The sequence below is a fragment of the Lemur catta genome, chromosome 13 (genome assembly GCF_020740605.2).
Source record: "Lemur catta isolate mLemCat1 chromosome 13, mLemCat1.pri, whole genome shotgun sequence".
Lineage (NCBI taxonomy): Eukaryota > Metazoa > Chordata > Mammalia > Primates > Lemuridae > Lemur > Lemur catta.
The window spans coordinates 55,909,566-55,931,434 of NC_059140.1; positions in this window are offsets into that span (position 1 = coordinate 55,909,566).

The following is a 21,869-nucleotide window of genomic DNA, read 5'->3' on the forward strand; positions in this document are numbered from 1 at the left end:
CTTACTCTTCAATTTTGTCAAAAAAAAGTAACCTTATGTTAAATTTTATCAGTGAATCTATAGCTGTCTCATATTGCTTTTTATATTTTTAAAGTGACTAAATGTTTAATGGGTAAAAAATTTTAAGATTATAACCAATATCTGTATTCACTCATAGCCTTCTTTTGAGAGTGTTCCCATTTCTTCAGATGGACTTATAAATTGTTTTTCATCCTCCCATTATTTAAAGATAGCATATTACAGAGATACTATGTGTATGTGTATATAAATATGTATGCACACATATACATATTTTCTTTTGTTTTGTATTCCACATTGTGACAGAAAGGATTAAAATTAATTTATGGATATATACAAATATAAAATATAAATTCTCAATTTTATTACCAGCTGAAGTTCTAAATTGGATGTACTGACCTTAACTTGTGCATTTCCAGGGCTTGGTGCATAGCAGTCATTTAAGATTTATTTATTGAACTGAAATACAAAGGAAATATAAGTGAGATTTCTTATCATATAAACAATTGATTTTTATTATTACACTCATCGTATTGATGGGGACAAAACATTTACATTGAAGATCTGGTCGAAATAAGAGGGAAAAGACATAACTGTTGATAGTGTAGTCAATATTTCTAATACAGTATGACTCTACAGTGAATAACATTCTTAAACTAGGCCTGTAGTTTGTTATGGCAATAAAAGGACAGAATCACCATTAACATCACTTTACCTATATACAAAAATTACTGTATTGTATTAATAGCACTAATGTCACAATATTTTTAGGCTTTAAAAATAAAATTGAATTACATATAGAGAATATGTTTACTTATTGCTCATATATAATTAATGTATAGAAAACACTTAAACCCATAAAATGTGCAGAATTATAGATATTCTTCATAAATGCCCTTTCATATCTCCAAATTTCAGAAAACATGTTCTAGCTCATAGCCTATATTTTCTACTGTACCTAGTATAATGTCCTACATATTATTGAAACACAGTATATTGGTAAATGACAAACTTATCTTAAGGATTCAAACTACAGAAAATTAACCTATAGTAATAAGAAAGATTAATTTAAGGGAAAATAGAATTTACTAAGAATTTCTATTTAGTATTTAAGTAGTTAAACTTTGGTACTACAATATATTTTTCTAGAAGATACATTCCTAACCACTCTAGTTAATAATGTTAACTGGGGGATATATTAAAAATGTCATAGTCCATAAATCTCTGATCTTTAGATATAGTTAAAAATAAAATATCTGTGTATAAAATAATTGCTGTATTTCTAAAATGTGTACTTATTAGACATGTCATGCCAAATCTATTAAGGTAAGTTTATTTAATGTTTCATTTTTTCTAAAAATATGTTGATATTGTAGAGTTACATGTCACAAAATATCTATGATGGAAATCATTTATTGAGTAATTTGTAAACATGCTAAGTTTATCTAAAATTGAGCATCTCTGAATTGTAGATAGGAGAAGTAAGCCAGTTGTGAATATAGTAAAAAAGCAATGTAATTTTGTCTGTTATTAAAATTTGGCATTTATTTACCAAAATAGCAATTTTCTTTGTATTCTATATTTGTTTGTGTGGGTGTGTGCACTGAAAGATTAATGTTAGCATGAGGATTAGAATTAGATTTTCCATTTGGTGTGGAAAACAAAAAACCTACTTCAAGTTTTGCCATGAAAATTTCCGAAGACATTACAAAGAAACTTTCATAAGTATATTATATTCCCTGATAGATCTTATTCATATTTAATACATTTTAAATAAAGACTAGAGAGTTGGCTTCAGTGATAATCTTGCTTTTTTGGTCTGAAACTCCTCAAAGTGGTGATATTCAATCAATGGCATGGAAACTTGTATCTGTATTGTTGAAACTCCAAAATACTCTATTCATTGAATAATAGAAATTCTCTTTAGCATCTTAAATGCCTCTACTATCAGTCTTTCTGTCGTATCCTCTCCTTAATAACCTCTCAATTTTTCTCATGATCCATAATTAAAAGCCTTAACATTTGTGCCATCAGAGAACTCAAAAGACTATGACCCAGTAATTCAGTCTTCATTCGTTTTAAATGGTCGCAGTCAATGCAATCAGTCCCTCAAATTCCAGCTTTTAGGGTACCCCATTGACTACCCAAGAAGACCTAAGAGTGCCAACTTCATTTCCCAGCACTTTCTTCTCAGGGTTTGGGCAGCTGACTTGATTAGAGAAAACATTTGTAAACATTCTCTTCTTCCTTCAATTTCCCCAGCCAGAACAGGCTCAGATGCCAGCAGGAGAGGTAAAAATCCCTTTAGGCAAATATCTAACACTAATGTTCATTAAACTAATGTTTGTTTTGACTAAAACCCCAGAATTTTCCCGCTTGGGCAATAAATTCTTTACTATTAGATAATTTATCCTATCTTAATATCATTTTTACTTCACTTTCATTCCCATCATCTTTTTTTCTTAACTCTATCTTTGATCTCACTTCATTCTGTATTCTATAATTAGTTGTATACATATCTGACTATGCTGTTTGATTATAAGCTACTCTAGGATAAGTGAACTTCAGTTATGATTTCACTAAAGCAGATAGCTCCTAAAGGCTCATCATATGTTTCCAGAATCAATTGATCACTAAACTAATTGAATAATTGTGTAATTATGAGTAAATAAGTATGTCACATTTTTAAGTATGCTAATATAAAAAATTGCAACTGAATTTTCAAATTGTTATGTGATGCTAATATTTACCAAGATAAAAGCATATGGATGCAGTTTCAAAATGCGTCATTCATTATCAGGTTACATTTAAAGCAATTCAACAATGTGACAGGTGTTTCCCAGTGTCTTCAGCTTTCAGTTGATTTTTATCAGTTAATGTGACATAAATAAAACAGAACACAATATCAAGGGACAGACTAAGGAGAAAGGAGCAAATGTAGCAGAAAAAAAGAATCTTGTTAATTGAACTGCATTTCAGTCCTCTTACTGCATGATTTAATTACAGTTTGATTACTAGTTCAGAAACCTTAGGTGCTATGCAAGCAAACATTTGTATTAATACTACAATTTAGATTATAATTTATTATAAGGTTTCATTATTTTCAATAATGATTTACTTTTTCATATCTTATATTGCTTTATGTGGATTCTTTGTGATTGAATCTACAAGATCATACATACATGACATTAATTAGACTAAAATTACATCCTGTCTTTAGGTGCTTAGATTTGTAAAATGTCCATCAACATTTACAAAATGTTTTCTTTTTGACTACTTTTAATATAATATAATTTATCAAACTAAAATATGTGTGTATGTATGTATACATATATAAATACACATAAAATATCTATTTATGTAACATATATAAAATTTATACCTATTTCAAATCATTTTTAGCTATAAGTGGGATATATTTTCATTTCATAAGTAGATATTTGTCTAGTTTTAATTAGGTAAAATTCAAATATCTGAGTAAAATATTTGTACTACCAAATGTAAATAGGTATACTCTAACTCAGTGTACTTGCTAAATAAACTTGTTTTGGAGGTAATTTGCTCAATCAACATAAATTTACTGGGGGCCTCTTATGTTCTTGGCACTGTGTTAGGCATAAATGATGTGAACAGGAAGAAGACAAATTTGGTACCAGCCTTGATGTTATTTTTCATCTAGAGAGTTTCCTGTAATCTCACAACCTCCATTAACTCAATTATGCAACAATTATTTAGTAAGGACCATGTTAGATGCAAGGGATAGAGCAGAGAACAAAGCAAGTCAATGTGCTTAAAGTCGTTAATACTGTAATGTGAGAGGAGAAAGAAAATAAAGTAAATAAGTAACTTAGCTAGTATATTTAAAAGGTTATATGTGTTGTGGGGGAAATGTAACAAGATAGGTGGGATGGGTTACACTAAGAGATTTATGATTTTAAAAGTGGTCAGATGAAGTATCAGTGATCAGGTGAAAGATGACCAAAAATTGAAGAAAATGAAGCAATTAATGAATCAGGAATATTTGGAGGAAGAGCCAACAGCTAGTTCAAAGGCCCAGGGCCAAAGGAAACCCTGAGGTACTGGAAAATCAGCAAGGCCAGCATGAGTAAAAATGAATAATCAAAGGAGAGAGTGGTATAAAATTATGTCACAGACATAAAGTCAGCCTACAGACATAGGCTGTACAGACTATTGTATAAACTTTTACTCTAAGTAAAGTAGGAGCCATGAAAGGGTAACATGGACTGCATATATTGATAAGTGATAACTCTGGCAACTGTGCTGAGAATTGACTGCAAGGGAAAAATATTTTAATTAGGTAAACCAGTGAACAGATGATTTCAATTATTCGGAAAAGAGATGATAGTTTTTTTCCTAGGATGGAAATAGTGGTGGAATTGGGAGGTATATTTTTTTCTGTTGTATATTTTAAGTAAGTGCCGGACAGATTTGTTGACTTACTGAATATAAGATGTCACAGAAAGAGACTAAAGAAAATTTAAAGATGTTTAATCACAACTGGAATGATGGAGTTATCACGGTCTCAGATGGAGAAGATGGGAGATAGAATAGGTTGACCTGACTTATTGGAAACTTAGATTTGGGCATCCTAATTTTGAGATAACCAAATGAATACTATATTAAATAAATATTTGGGTAAACAAGTTGAATTTTAATGGAGAATTATGAGCCTAACATATTTATTTGAGGGTCAGATAAATTTACAAAGGAGGAAGTGTAAATAGAGAAGCTCAAGGATTAAGATTAGGGACCTTCTTTCTATGATAAGGTTTGAGGGAGTTACAGAGGTCAGGAGGAACTAGGAAAGAGTAGCTCGTAAGCAAAAAGAAGAAAAAAAAAAGGAAATCAGGAGAGTGTGGATTTCTGAAAGTATGGCCAAGAAAGTGTTTTCGAGAGAGAGATAAAATATTAAATAATGTTTAGAAGGTAAGTGAGATGAGGAATAAGAAGAAAACATTGGATTTAGCATATCGAAATCAGTTCAGACATTGACAAGAGCAGTAAACATGGAGTAGGGCGGGTAGAAGGGAATTTAGTGGTTTAGAAGAGAATGAGAAGAGGGAACTTAGAGAAAGAAACAGAAAGGTGACAATTCCCTTATGGATTTGAAAACTGACAAAGTCTTCTTTCCAATTCTGTACTCTTAATGATAGATAAACTACAGATGTCTCACATAATCAGAAACAGAAAACATATTTGAATATTAAAGTGTGTAAAAAAATTTTAGAGCTACTGAGAATTTTGTATGTAAATAGTCTACAAAATCATTTTACCTCAACTTCTACCACTTTATATTAAAAGATTTGGATCTCACCTAGAGCTTTGCCTACATTTATAACCACAAAACATTTCTCAGCCAATACTGTCTGTGGTCACTTCTGTCCACTTCTATACATGCTTACTTCTCAGGATACACCCTTTCATTGAGTTCCAGAAAGACTCAGGGTAAATGTTCATAGATTCCCCATGATGTTCTCATCTTCTTTTCAGAATTCCAGTTACACACTGGAATCATTTTTCTTTTTTTTGAAGACTATGTACCTAACCAGCAGGAGGAGCTACCTTTTTATTGATTTTAAGTTTATGAAAAGTGCATCAGTGGACATCAAAATTGTGTGAGTTGTGGTTCCATGTTTTCCTTGTTTTCCGAATTTTCTCCTTGTTTACATGCTCTAAAGCAAAAGGGTACACATATGCCCAGAAAAAGAGTGGAGGATTTAGAAAAATACTAAAAAAACATATAATCACTTAAGAAGCAAGTAGAAGAAGAGGACAAAAGAAAAAAGCACAGACATAATAAAGTAGTGTTTAAGAATAAAAGAAGAATGGATTAAAACGATTCTCAGAAAACACAAGAGGATTTCCACAATATCAAATGTGTAATCATCAAATACTATGAGGGCATGAATACTATGAGGATATAAATAAATATCTTTCATATCTTTTAGTAAGTAAGGGGTCATTACTAAATATAGTGAGATCAATTATTTCTGACTGAAGGAGAGAAAAAATGCAATATGAAAAAGGCAATTAAAGAATAAACAATGTTTAATTAAAGGAGTCAAAGAAGTGGTGTTTAGGAACTCCACGTGAGGAGGAACTTTACCTATTTTATTCAGTATGTATGGCCAGTCCATATCACAAAGACTGGCAAAGTAGGAAGATATTAAACATTTGTTGATTAAAGGACCCAGAGAAAGAAAACTTTCTCAGGAATCCTTTTGTGTTCATTATCAATTTTATTTAATAACCTGAGACACTGTGGAACACTTAAGTTCCTGTCTTCTTTTAGAAATGGATAACTCTTCTCTTAAGCCACTTACTGTATGTTTGAGAGATCAAATGTCATCTGATGTTTTATATCAGAAAGGCATCTTTAAGGAGATAACTATTTAACAACTATCAGGCCAGACTAAAAAGAGAAATAAAAAATAATTAATTCAAATATTTATTGTTTAATATAATTTAGCTTTAAATATTTTGATTTATAAATTTTATTTTCACTTTTAAGATTAAAATGCATAGAACAACAGAATTACTATAGAGAATTCTCAATATATTTGTACTCATGTTCTAGTAGAGAAAATATGTGAGTGGCAAAATTCATTAAATTAAGAATGTGAATATTATAAAATATATTTAGTAGGCAAAATACCTTTGCATAAATTCTCCTGAGCCTTTTTAGTAACAAGTTTCAATATCTTCTTTATTTATCAAGGTTGTTTCTAAATATTATAGCTGCTAAAAAATAAGCATGATTATTTTTCAATAAAATGAAAATGCTCTCATTTGTGTGATTTAGCTGCTCTTTAGAGAAAAGTTATGTCCATTTCTATTAGTAGATGAGTATGGAGTATGCTTTTTAAATTTAGGTTTTGTAGCAATTATTAACTCATCTTCCAACCAGGATCAATATTTTAATACTAAATTTTTTAAAACATGTTCATTACAAACTACAAAAGTTTAGGTCCTATCATTTAAAATAGACATATTTACTTGGACTATTTTGTGGATAAATTTTTAGATCATATTGTGGTCACTTTATTGTATTTCCACAGAAAGTATAATATGGGCAAAATAATTTTAACAGGCGAGACTTTTCTCCCAGTCACATATTACAGATGGAAGAAAGGAAATTCTAGGACCATCCACAGGTAACACTGCTACTTCTCCCAACTCTTTCACAGTTAATGTTTACACTAAATACAGTAACACTCAGATCTTCAGACACTGATTCTAAAATAATACTAATTCCTGGATATCAGAGTGTACCTGTGGTTCATGAGCCAGAATTAGATTAAAGGAATTAGGTGATAAATGATCTTTTGATCAAAGTATACACATGGTAGGCTAGATCGTAACTATCACCCATAGTATTTTTATTTCTCCATACCTTGGGTGTACTATTGTATATTTACCAACTGGAAAAACACCCACAACCTCATCATCCTGACACAGAGATAATGGTTATGATCTTAGAAAAAGTAAGAAAAAAGATTTGCAACGCCCACTTCTTGCCAAAAGAATAAAAATTAAATCAATTCCAATGATATAACTTCAAAAAAATTACAAGATTTAGTGTCAAATTGAATAATTGTAAGGTTCAAAGATATTGATTCTTATCAGATCCACATTTCCAGTCTCCACTATAAGCAATAGATTGTATTTGAGAACAGCAGTTGATTGTTTTAAGATTAATCACTTGAAAGTGCAATCACAGCTATTATTTGTTGCTTGAGAAAATCAAACAGTCCCTGGTAATCAGTATACAGATAGAGGTCTGTGATAAAAACTTTAGACCTGACACTTTGATGAATTTCTGATTATTTGCCTAAGAAATCCTGGATATCCCCTACAAAGTGAAGGAAAGTTTTGTATGTTGAATCCTCTGACACTACAAAGTTGGAATATAGTAGGTGACTTTCCTTGGATTTTTGAAAGCAAAGAATTGCTGGTGCTCTCACTTATACTCTAAATGCCTGAAAAGATTGGCCACTTTGAGAGGGCTTTCGAGCAAGACAAGGTTTTACATCTGGTGTGGGCAATACTGCAAGAAGCAATGCCACTCAATACTTACGGTTCAGAATATCAAAATGTCTATAATGGAAAGAAATGCTGTAAGGAGGCTGTAAAAATTCCTGACAACATAATTACAATGAAGTCCACTGGGTTTTGGAGCTAAGCCATTTGGAAAATAACTGTTCTTTGTTTAAAAAAATATGTCTTGTTCTTATCATAGAATTTAAGGAATGAGTGAATAACCACGGAAAACTAGGGACTATGACATCTGACCTACTTGGGTGTTATATGATATATTTAATATACTTTGGATGTTCCTGCCTGCATTCTAACATGAGGTTGATGCACATTCAATCACATAAGCTGCATCATTACTCTCCCCCATATGATTTCAAGTGTAAACACTTATAAGTTGATTTTTTTAAGAATTGTTTTTTAAAAAATTTAAATATTAAATAAGGCTATACTCTTGTTTACAGATTATCTTCCATGACATCCCAGAATTGGTTGGAAGATTATGTTTATGGTTCAATTCAATTCAAAGGTGACCTAGAAATGTCATAAATTTGAGCATAATATATTATTGATATTTTTACGGAATAAAGAGAGATTAAGATAAGCATCTACACTAATGCATCAGAAGTGACTAAGGGTTGTGAACAGGGACTTGGAAGAAATAAGAGCAGAGAGATTGTGAGTGAGAAAGACATTCATGAAATATTTTGAGGGACAAGTACTCAAAACAGGTTTGATTTTTAACAATTTTTGCCCCATGTGAATTTCCTTCATAGAGCTCCACTACAGAAATCAATCAAGTGTAAAGGTGATGTCAATCTCCCTTCTCTTCCAGCTTGTTTGATAGGCCCATGAACATAGAGTAGGTAGAATGGTAATAAAGCAGACTGTGAATGGAATGAGAAATAGGGATTCTTCACACCAAGGCCAATCTAGTTACCAGTTACTTTTCAGTGCTCAAATTGCCAGTGGCAGGGAACAATCTGTGCACCTCCTATGGTACCATAAACCAGACTGGATAAGCCAATGATTCAGTGGCAAATTGATTATGCTGAACCTTTCCTTCCCTTCAGTAGGATTATATTATTTTATTTACCATTATTTCAGTTATCTATATAACAAATTCCCACCAAACTGGATAGCTGAATAGTTCATTTCTAAGTCATGTGGTGTCAGCTTGGGTGGGCTTGACTAGAACACCCACTTCCAATTTGACTTCTTCATTCACATATCTTGTCCCTCTGTGTTTTTTTTTTGTTTGTTTGTTTTTCTAGTGTATCTCCCTCTATATGTATGTCCCTCACAGTTTTCATATGGTATCCACTGTTTAGATCTTTTCTACAAGCCTTGAGTTTTTCATAGTCTAACAGTTTTGGGGTATTTGATCTTAAAAAGGTGGCTGATTTTCTAGATTAATTATTCCAGTGTTCCAAAAACATGCACTCCAGGAAGTCTCAGTGGAAAACACAGGCTTATTCTGAACAAGTTTCAGGAGTCCAAGATATTGCTTCAGCTGATTCTATCGAATCATCAAGTCACTAAGGGTAGACTGAGTCAGGTGGAAGGAAGGAGAGGATATCACTGCCCAATGGCAAAATGTCGTCCACATACCAGAAGGGAAGAAATTACTTGTGGCCCTCTTAAAGATGAGTTACCACAGCTAGTTTTTTCCTGCCAACCGGACCATATGTTATTTACCATAATGGTATCTCACACACTTCATTGCTGGAAAAGAAATTATTTTTATTATGTACAAAATATGCAGAAGATAACCTTATTGAAATGGGGAATGGCTTATTAAAGACACAGCTATGGTTTCAGATGGTTAAAATTCTTTCCAAAATTGAGATTATTCCCCTTAAGAAGAGAAACAGCACCCAAACTATTTATCAATAGATGGTAAACTCCCTTACATAACTAGAATGTATATGTACATACATTAAGGGATAGAATTTAGAAAGGCACCTGCCACTATTATACCAACTGAGCCCTTCCTAGACGCTTTGTTTCCTTTTCCTAAAACTCTGGGTTTTTCCTTTTTTCAGGATATAATACTTAAAGGTGAAATGCCTCCATCCAGAAATATGCAATGATTTCTTTTAATGTAAATTGAGACTGCCACCTGAATTTTGTTTTTTTTTCTACCTCTAAGTGAGAAGAAATCAGCAGAGGTTAGAGTTGTTGACTGGGGTGATTGATCTTGACTATCTAAGGCAAATAAGGTTGATTCTACCCAACAGAATCAGAGAGGAAAAGAATAGAATGTAAGTAATTTTCTAAGATCCTCTGTATACTGCCATGTCCAGAGGAAACTATTAAAGACATTTGACTCTAATTCTATATAAGTTCAACCACTAAAGGCTTATAATTGCTGAAAAATCAAAGTATAGATATTTTAAAAAATTCTCTTTCATTCTTTTCTCTTAATATTTTTGTTTATAAACTGAAGAATATCATGATGGTACCAGGACTAAAACCAGAGACAAAATAAATATCACCTAGAAATTCTGCACTTGGAACTGAATACAGTGAGATACACATTTGTATGATGTTTACTTATTTGCTTGCCTGTCTTCCTTGCTGCCTTTCTTCCTTTATTTTTTCATTCCTTCCTTTCTTCTCTTTGGAGAAGAAATTAATTCTTAATCAATTATGTGAGGAATCATTGCAAAAACATCATTGTCTTTTTATTCTTTTTTCTTTTATTTATTTTTTCTTATAAATTGACAAATCCAGTTGTACATATTTATAGGGCACAAAGTGATGATAAAACTTATGAATAAAATGTAGCATAACTAAATCAAGCTAATTAACACATCCAATACCTCAAATACTTACCATTTTTTACAGTGAGAATATGTGAAATTTATTTTTAGTGATTCTGAAATGTATAATACACTATTATTTACTATGTTTACAATGACACGGAATAGATCTTAAAACAACAACAACAACAACGTATTCCTCTAATTAAGGCAGTAAATCTGAGGCTGTTCATCCTTTGACCATCAATTCCTCATTTCTCTCATTCCCCCTTTCCATTCTCTGATAACTACCATTCTACTCTTGGCTTCTATGAATTTCATTGTTTTAGATTCCACATGTAAGTAAGGATATGTAGTTTTTGTCTTTCTGTGCCTGGCTTATTTCACTTAGCATAATGTTCTCCAATTCCACTACATTGTTGCAAATGGTAGAATCTCTTTCTTGTTTAAGGCTGAGTAATATTCCATTGTGTATATATACCACATTTTCTTTATCCATTCATCTGTTGATGGACACAGGTTGATTCCATAACTTGGCTATTGCTAATAGTGCTTCATTTTGTTAGAGATACATTTTGTTTACTTTTATCATGGGAATTGCAACCTAGAAAGAATGGCATGAATTGGTTGTGACATCCCATAATATGGAACATGTGGATATTTCTCTTTGTTTTGGTGCCAAGCAACTGAAGTCTCTTCTTATGTATGGGAAATCCTCCTGCTGTATGAGTTCTTGTCATTCAGATATGATAACTTGGAGATTTGAGTTTGGCCTAGTTATTAAAATAAGCATGGACCATGAAGAAATTCAATCCAACAGTCGCAGTGATGGCAGTCATATCAGTTTTGAGAGACATCAGTGTAGGCAACTTTGGTGACATTTGTAATGCTGGTACAAGCTGAGCCAATCTATTCCACTTACGGCATAGATAGTCTCTGTGGTGTGATTTGGACAGCAGCCCCCATCCTCTAGATTTCCTTTTTCTTTCACCATTTCCTAAGCCTTGTCCTCCTGTTTCACTGGAGATTTTATTAGCTGCCTAGTAATCAATTAGTGTATTCTCCTAATGTTTGGTCATCAATTTAGTAATCAATTTCTGTTGCATGCATCTCAGAATCCTGTCTTGTAAACATATAGTCACAAAGATTTACACCTTGTACATGCATACTGTGTCTAAGATGAATAAAGTAAATGTGTATTAAAAATTTTTGTTGTCTTTAAAAAATTTTCTACACCAATGTGTGTGCTATGTATCTCACTCAATATATGCAACCCATCATACGCATACCTCAGCAAAAAGAAAAAAATTACAAGCTTGATCAAGATAATGAAATTATGTCAATTTTTATGAAATGTAATGGAATATTCACTTCTGTATTGTGAAAAAGTAGTGATTCATTGGCATTTTCTGTGAAAGAAATGCAGGCATTTCATACAATACTGAGCAAGTATTGATCTCTACCAGTATTATAAAGAGTACAAGAATAGGTATTATATCAGTGTTGCTTTACTCTGTAGTATTGACATTATATTTATCCATAAAAAATTAGGTAGCCCTGAGGTATCATTTTCCTGTTGTTTCAGAAGAACAATATCTACTGAACCTTCATATTCACAAATTGATACAGTTGTGCCTTCAGATGATAGAGTAGTCCAAATCTTTCACAAGTACTTGGTTTAGGTATCATCTTTATACTTTATAATTTCACTCCTACAGCTCAGAGGAAGGTCAATATGTTTTCTGGATTAGGTTGACTGGATAGAATTATTTTTTAAAAAATGTTACTTAAACTAGAAAAAATCTATATTTGTTATAATACAATAACCAAATAAATATAAAAGTTGACAATAAAAATAATACTTAATTGTGTTACTTTTTTAATTTCAAATTTTTTCTGTAGGTAAAAACTTTATATATTTTTGTATGTGTAGTCTAGAATATCTAAGATAATGCTTTGCACATTGTAGCACTCAAAAGTTAGCTCAATTTAGCTATTATGCAATATATATATATTTCAAAACAGGCTGGGTATGGTGGCTCACGCCTGTATTCCTAGCACTCTGGGAGGCCACGGCAGGCAGATTGTTTGAGCTCAGGGGTTCAAGACCAGCCTAAGCAAGAGGGAGACCCCGTCTCTACTAAAAAAGCAGAAAGAAATTAGCTGGACAACTAAAAATATATAGAAAAAATTAGCCAGGCATGGTGGCACATGCCTGTAATCTCAGTTACTCAGGAGGCTGAGGCAGTAGGATTGCTTGAGCCCAGGAGTTTGAGGTTCCTGTGAACTAGGCTGATGCCACAGCACTCTAGCTCGGACAACAGAGTGAGACTCTGTCTCAAAAATAAAACAAAAAACAAAAAACAAAAAAAAATATAACATATGTTACATATATAATTTCTAGTTTTCAATTGAGAAAATAAAAAATTAAAAAATATGGTTAAAAATTGCAAAAGATATTCCTATAACAAACAATTGAATGTCAGGAATTTAACATAAAATAAGTCAATAAGGCCATAATCTAAGTTAATAAGGACATAATCGAAGAAGACAGTACTGTGTTTTCGACACGTTTTAGAAAGAAACTCTGTAAAAGTAGATGATGCACACATAATATTATAACTGAAGTCTTAATAAAGCTAAAACCCTGACCATTTTCACAGAGTTATGGGCAATCAAATACTACCAAGTACAATTTTGTTACTTGTGGTTTATGTTTGTTTTTATATAAAACATGTCATATAACAGTGTCTGCCTTGATAATTTGTAGTCACTGAAAATACATATATATCAATATCTCTATTACTATCTCTGTATTTATATCTATTCGGGTTTCATATTTTATACTAAGAACCATATTAAGCAAAATGATGCACATGTGATCACAAAAATTTATTAACAGGAAAAGGCTTTTTAAAAACAATCATGAAATAAAATGATTAATAGAATCTCAAATTATCTAACATGGTCATAGTTTGTTATTAATATATATAGACATTACATACTTAGTAAAAAGGTAATTCTTATGCTACTCTACATTCTTTGCTCTCACTAAGCATTGAGATAAGAGTTGGAAATACTTCCTAGTATTTTATTCTACTGGAGTCAGTTATTATTCATGGTGACACTGAACTTTCAATAATGTAGTAGTCATCTTATTGACAGAGGTGACAGATAAGATTCTTTATTCTTTTGAAAGTTTACAAGCTTCAAAGAGACAGTCATATGCTAGTATAACATTTACTGAATAATATCTATGTGCCAGATATTGAGTATTCTATGGGTAATAAACCATGTAATCAATAAAACAATGCTATTGCTCAGAATTGTTATTGTTTGTTTAAATATTAGGAAACTAGGATACAGAGTATAAATAACTTGCTAAAGATCACAGAGTTACTGTTAAAGCCAGAATTTACAAGACAGTCTGACTGTGGACTTAATATTTATAATTGCTATGCTTAGAGGATAAGAGTATGGCTTCACGTGGTAGATGAAGAAAATTGAGTTTTCATGATTTTGCCTTAGTTGTTCCTGATGTTAAAAAAAAAACCTCTCCTTAAAAATTAAAATTATGATGATTTCCCACAATATCCAATTTTCCTTTGTCCTTGCCCTATTTCCTTCTCCTCTCCACCAGATATATAGATTATCAGTGTCACCACAGAACATCCATCTTACTTAGGTAAATCTAATAGCTTGTTATAGAGAAAGTCTATGCTTATTTAGTAAAGAGCAGTGTTTTTCCCACCTACAGGTGTTTTATTCATCTTGGGAGAATGATACCTAAGAACTCTCCTTCCTACCAAAAAATAAAATAACTTAAAGTAAAATAAAATAAAAATTCTCTTCTGATACTGAGTACTGAAAGCCTCAAAAATCTGAGCAAGAAGGATAACAGGACCTGAAACACTCAAACTCAACCCAAAAACTGGGACAAGTGCGAACAATTACTTAGTTACCTATCTCTAATGGGTCGAACTTAGCTTCAAATACTACAGTATTTTGTGAGTCAATTAGCTATATTTTTTACAAACATCTTCAAAAAGATTGTCTTTAGAAACCTTTCAAGGGCAAATAAAAGATAAATTTAATCAAATGAAATAGATTTTTGAGTGTACCCCACCAATTGACTAAAGGAAAACTGGAGGAAAAATTTTGTCGTATTGAGAAACAAGCAACTAAAAAAGTTCAACCAAAGCTAAAAGTTGTATATACATATGTAGACCTATATCTGTATCTATCTATATACTGAACCTATTGAACCTTAAGAAATAAAAAGCAAAATATTATGTAAAATGTGCAAAAGTAAACTAATACTTCATTTTTCTATGACTTAAATATATTATGATTTTATGTATTATAATATAGAGTGCCCCCAAAGAATAAAAAGTAATATTTCACATCATGAAGGAATTGTTTCTTACTTTTTCTAATGAAGTAAATATTCATATTTAGATGCATTGAGAATACTATTTTTTTCTTTAGATACTCATGGTTCATACACAGTAGGGAAATTAGGGTGACAATAAAATACATATTATAATGTTTGTGTACCATAACAACATTATGTACATAATTTAACTACATATTTGGATTGTTATAGGTAATAGACAGATATATAAAGTAATAATATAAAATTCAGAGAGTGAATGTTTCCATTATCGAAGCATTGATATATTTTCTGACATACTTTGCTCATATAAACAGCTTCAAAATAAGGGGAAAAATGTTATTATTCAGGTTTTTACTTAGACTTTTATTATTTGCTGCTTTGTTAAAGGTTCCAGCTCTTTATGAGTTTATAATGCTTTCAATAGCCTCATAATAACGATTGTATTCACTACAGATGTGCTCACACACCTTTGCTGAATGTCAGAAATATGTCTAGATATATCTAGCCACTGAGAGAAAACTCTCTTTATGTCATTCATCAGGAGCATAGGAAGTATAAGCAAGAAATAATTTGCAGTTCATTTAATAATAGATCTTCAAATTGGAATAACTAGGGCTTATGAAACAATATGTTATTTCTTCACCTAACACGACTCATTTTGATATGGATTTTGTGTCTGTGGAGGGATAATGAGCAAATCTGCATCTACATTTGGAGATAAATGTAATGGACAATGAATATCAGTACTCCAATATTATGGCTTAACAACAGTGAGCTGAATTGGTTTGTAAAGGTGTTTGTTATTCACATGCTTCATAATTTCACACACATATTAATAAATGTGTGGATGTATGTGTGTATTTGTGTATGTGTATTTGTACAGATGATGATTAGATATAGATATAGATATAGATATACCTAAACCTTAAAAGAGATGTGGAAGTATGTATAACGGTAACAGAATGTATACAGTGTATACACAAATTCCGTTTTTACAGATTCCCTTATTTTATTGGTATTGGACTGCTTGTTTATCATTACTGAGGATTTTAAACAAAATTGCTTTTTGTGAAACCTGCTACATTGTCTGTTCAGCTGAAAAATGAAATATGGGAAGAGAAATAAAGATATCCAACCTTAGAAGTTAAACATTAACTAAAATTTTAAAAAAATATTGTACTCCTGACCTAAAGCGATCCTCCTGCCTCGGCCTCCCAAAGTGCTAAGATTACAGGCGTGAGCCGCCATGCCCAGCCTCAGGAAAATCAGCAAGAAAAAATCAAACAACCCTATCAAAAAGTGGGCAAAGGACATGAAAAGAAACTTTTCCAAAGAAGATAGACTAATTGCCAAGAAACATATGAAAAAAATGCTCAGCATCTCTAATCATCAGGGAAATGCAAATCAAAACCACAGTGAGATATCACTCATCTCCAGTGAGAATGGCTTTTATCAAAAAGTCCCAAAACAATAAATGTTGGCGTGGATGCGGAGAGATAGGAGCACTCCTACACTGCTGGTGGGACTGCAAACTAGTGCAATCTCTGTGGAAGGTAATATGGAGATACCTCAAAGAGCTACAAGTAAATAAAGACTACTTTTAATGAGTTTTCCATATGATTAAAGATACAAGACATGAAAATGGAAAGTGATAAATTAATATGGAAAAGTATATTTCATCACATGTAAAAAGACCAAATATAAAAATAGCATCGATAGTTATATATAAACTATAAATATTAAAAATAATATAAACATAAAAGTGTAATAACTTGATCCACTGCCTCCTGGTAGAAGATAGTTTTTGTAAATACTCCTGTAGAATTTTTTAACCTGAGAGGATTAAATTGATTCCAGATACTGAACAGGGACAGCAGTCATCTCACTCTTTCAGGCTCTCCAGGTGGAGTGAGCCAGGAAAAAGTTCAACAGGCACATTCAGCAGTTCTCAAGGGTGTGCTCAAGTCAATACTGACAAATGTTCTCTCCCTCACTTTTACTTCCTATGAGCCGAGCCAGATCCTAAGCATATTTGAAGAAAGGTGAAAGTCCTTTCTTATCGGTTTTCAGCATAGGTGGATTTAGCTTGGACTGAAGGAGATTAGACTCTTCATAACCAGAAGGGCATTGAGAGAATGATAGCTCCAAAAAAACAGTTACCCAGATTTATATTGTAAAAATCTCAATTTATTAAATAAATATCATTCTCTGAAAAACAAGTTTTTTTTTTATTTTTAGTGATCTTCCTTCAAGTTTACAATTACAAGGCACACATAAAATAAATTTTCAATCTTGAAAATTAAAAAAAAAAGTTAAAGTGGTTTTCATATGGTAAAATATATGGCAAGAACCAAGCAAACAGATGAAATAAACAGTAGGTAGATAGAAGTTGAAAATTTTTGTTTGATTAGTCCAAGTAATGCCATCTGACATCTAGTCATGAAATTATAGTACATTATAGTTTCTTGATCTATACATATAAAATGTATCGGTAAAGTAAGGCAATAACATATTGAATCATGATGTTTTCTTCACTATTTTGTCAATTCTATAGCATTTTGGATGATACCTTTCTTCTCCAGAGATTAAGCCCAGCAATGCAAAATGTCTTACATGGCAACTCCCTGTTAAAAATATGCTTGGGAAAATAGGCTCATATCTTGGCATAAATCAGCTGTACAGAAAGTAAAAAAATGAAACTCCTGTATAGTTATACAGTCAGGAGTAAACCATATCATCTTAGGCAATGGTTCCAATCTGATTCTAGTCATTAAAAGATGCTTAACTATCAATATCACTTGTACAACTCCGGTTAAATATCAAAGTTGTAAACAAGAATGTGAAAATATATGTATTTTCAGTGTTGTGTTGATTATTCTCCTTAGTAGTAGAAATTGAATAGATGGCATATTATATCATAGAAATAATTTTAATTATATGGTTTCCGGGGTATGCTGAAATAATACAGTGAATTTCTTTAGGATACAGGAGTTATTTTAAGGATTTCATAATGTCCAATTCTAGATTATAATAATTCCACACTTCTTAGAAAATATATTTGCTATAATTCACTTGAATCTTTATTTCCAACTTTATAAAATAAAGTCTTTACCTGATATTCAAGGCTGATTGACATTTTGTTTCACCTTTATTCTCCAAACACAATTTCCAATATTCTATTCCATAATACCATCAGTGAAAGAATCAAGTAATATTAAAAATATTCAGCTTGCTATAATTTTCCAATTAATAAAGGATATGGTTATCATAGGAATTATAGTTATCATTCATGGTATCTTCTCTTTAGCTTCATGTATGATCCTACCAATCCATAAAAGACTAATTAATTCTGAAGTTACTTTCAAGAAACTTGCAACATCTTTGCTTCCTAACTAATTCCCACCCACCAAACCTGGAATTATCTGCATTAACTCCCTGGATTTTGGTTTTAATTTTACATGATTCTTTTATGGTATTTAAATACCACTAAACTTACTTGCTTACATATCCATATCTCAGTAGGCTCTGAACACCTCGAGATTTATACTTCTTTTATATCCAGTATTATACCACATTTTGCAAATTTCCAATAAAATTAATTTCCTTTTCCTATTTCCACACTCAGGCAACACTAAAGAGAACACTTAAATGTACACTGTAATTGGGGATGTAAATTAGTAAAAATTCTGTGGAGAATAGTATGTATATTCCTCAAAGAGCTAAATGTAGACTTACCATTCAATCCAGCAATCCTACTCCTAGGTATCTACCCAAAAGAAAATAAATCATTATATCAAAAGACACCTGCACCTAAATGTTTATCATAACACAATTCAAAATTGCAAAGGTATGGAATCTACCTAAGTGTCCATTAACTAATGAGTGGATAAAGAAAATGTGATGTGTGTGTGGGTATATATGTGTGTGTGTGGGTATATATGTGTGTGTGTATATATATATATTGTATACACACACACAGAAACACACCATAGACTAGTACTCAGCCATAAAAAAATAATGAAACAATGTCTTTTATAGCAAATTGGGTGAAAATGGAGACCAATATCCTAAGTGAAGTATCTCAGGAACAGAAAAACATATTCTCACTTATAAGTGGGAGCTAAACGATGGGTATATATGGTCATAAAGTAATATAATGGACATTGGAAGTTATGGAAATGGGAGAGTGAGAAGGGGGTGAGGGATCAAAAATTAATTAGCGGGTACAATGTACACTATTTTAGTGACAGGTACACTGAAAACCCTGAGGTCACTATTGTACAATTCATCCATGTAACAAAAAACACTTGTACCCCCTAAATTTATTGAAATAAGATTGAAAGAAAAAATCTATTGAAAGAAAAAATGTTATTTAAAATGAGAATATCAATAGCCAAATATTTTCTACAGGTTTTGCATAAATATACACCATTAGTAGCCTAACATATAATTTTTAGCTTAAGCTACCATCTATTTACTAATTCATAGTCTGTCAGAAGCATTTTACAGGAATGCACATTTGAAACGTTTGTATTAAATGGGAAAAAATGAATGTCCTCAGAGGGAAAGAAGGAAGATTAATGAAGGACAAAATTCATCAGAGCTCATTCTCTTGGCTACATGTAGTTCTCCTGCAAGCCGCTTAGAAAAAGGGTTACTGACCCTTTCTACACTGTAGCCAGTTACATTCTTAAAACACAAGTTTGACCATGTTTGTCCCCAGATAAAACCTACCAGTTAAGGAAATCTCCTTGAAGTAAAAAAAGTCAATAAGATGAAAAATATTTATTTATTTATTTATTTATTTATTTATTTAAAAATACTGTATGTAGAACATGTATCCAGCTGGCTCACCTTAGATTTTTAGAAAAAAATACCAAAAATAAAAGCTTAGAATAGAGGAAAATACAAAAGAAATAATACAAGATAATTACAAAGAACCAAAAGACAAAATTCTATAGATTAAAATGAATCAATGAGTTCACAGAACACAAAGACATACACACAACTACATAAAGTAAACTCTAAACATATATATCGTGGCCTTTCAATACACAAGTAAAGAGATGATTATAAAATCTTCTGTGAAGAAAACATAAAAAATTATCCACAACAAAGCAGATTATTACAAAACTAAATAGTAACTAGACTTCAGTTAGACATCTTAACAACACTGGTTGCTATAAAGTGGAAAAAATCATAAATTATTTTTAATATGGAATTTAAAATTCAACTAAAATAATCATAAAATTAAACTAAATTATTGAACAATAATTAGGGCAATATAAAGACATTCTATAAGAATGCCCTCAATTCTCAAACTTTTACAGTCTGTTTCTTGGTAAGATGTGAAAAGTATGTTTAAACAAAATAACAGTATCTTTATGGAATTGAGGAAATATAAAGTTCAAATTAGGAAAGCAGTGAAAAGATGTCCCATGGATGCCTCTCTGCTCCCTTTAATAAGAATTCAGTTAAGATGATACTAGGATTTCCAGGAGAAATGTTTCCAAAGGAAAAGGGCATTCTAAAGATTCAGAATTTGAGATAACTTAAGAAGGTTTTAAAAATATGACAAAATCTAATTTGCTGCAAATGACATTATTACATTCTTTCTTTGCAAGAACTGGAGACCATTATTCTAAGTGAAGTAACCCAGGAACAAAAAAAAATCAAATACCACTTGTTCTCACTTTTATAGGTGACAGTTAAGCATTGGATATAGATGGTCATATAGAGTGACTTAATGTACATTGGAGACTCAGAAGGGGGAGGGTGGAAATGTGATGTGGGATGAAAAATTACCTATTGGGTACAATGTGCAATATTCAGGTGACAGGTATATTAAAAGCCTAGACTTCTCCACTATGCAATTCAGCCATGCAACAAAAACTCACTTGTACCCACCAAATCTATTTAATTTTTTTAAATGAGGACAAAATAAGAAAATTTAATACATATTTTAAATTACTTTGCGATAATCATATCTACATTGGGATAATACTCATATCACTTTATTTTCAAATTTAAGATTCATTCTATAGGCTTCATAATATAAATAACAAGAACAAAGAAGATTTCATAGAATCTTAAAGTTTATCGGTTTAAGGTACATCATTATTTCATGTACCACAAAGAACACTAGCAGAAAAAGTGTGATTCACAACAAATAATGAAAGACTTCATATTAGAATTGATGAAAGAATACAAATTCTAACAATAACTGCTACTTATTAGGAACTTACCGTTTCCAATTTCTTCTAAGTTTTTTTTTTTTTTGTAATTCATTAACTCATTTAATTCTTAGAGTGATTCTATAGCAATGTTTTATTCTTATTGCTTTTTCACAAATAAGGAAAGAAAGACAAAAAGAGTTGAGCTAACCTACCAGGTTAGGAGTTCTATAAATTTGTAGCGCTATTATTTGAATCAGACAAATCTATGTTTACTAAAACAAGACCAGGTAGTATTGCTGATGCAAAAAACAAATGTGAATATACTTTTTACATTTATGAAGAAGATAAGACCCCAAATTAATCATATATCTATCCTACAATATGTGTTCACTTGGTATAGTGAATTGTGTTAAAATAAGCTAAATTTGTATTTATTATAATAGACAGAATATATATAAT